The sequence below is a fragment of the Grammomys surdaster genome, unplaced genomic scaffold (assembly GCF_004785775.1).
Source record: "Grammomys surdaster isolate TR1022 unplaced genomic scaffold, NIH_TR_1.0 238, whole genome shotgun sequence".
Lineage (NCBI taxonomy): Eukaryota > Metazoa > Chordata > Mammalia > Rodentia > Muridae > Grammomys > Grammomys surdaster.
The window spans coordinates 4,220,845-4,221,103 of NW_021604683.1; positions in this window are offsets into that span (position 1 = coordinate 4,220,845).

Sequence of the window (259 nt, forward strand, 5' to 3'; positions counted from 1 at the left end):
AGCCAACCCAAGGTCTTGAGAAGAAGGGACATTCTGTGGCTCTGTTCTGCCTACATTTAAACAATGCTTACAGCATCCTCTTTCCAAATCTGGAGTCTGGACTGGAAAGCAGGTAAAGACTATTAGGAAAAGAGGCTCTGAAGAGGTGCAGAGACAGCTTGGTTGGTAACTCTGAGGTTGTGGGCCAGCTTTGCCTGGAGTGGGAGGGAAGGGAGAGAGAGAGAGAGAGAGAGAGAGAGAGAGAGAGAGAGAGAGAGAG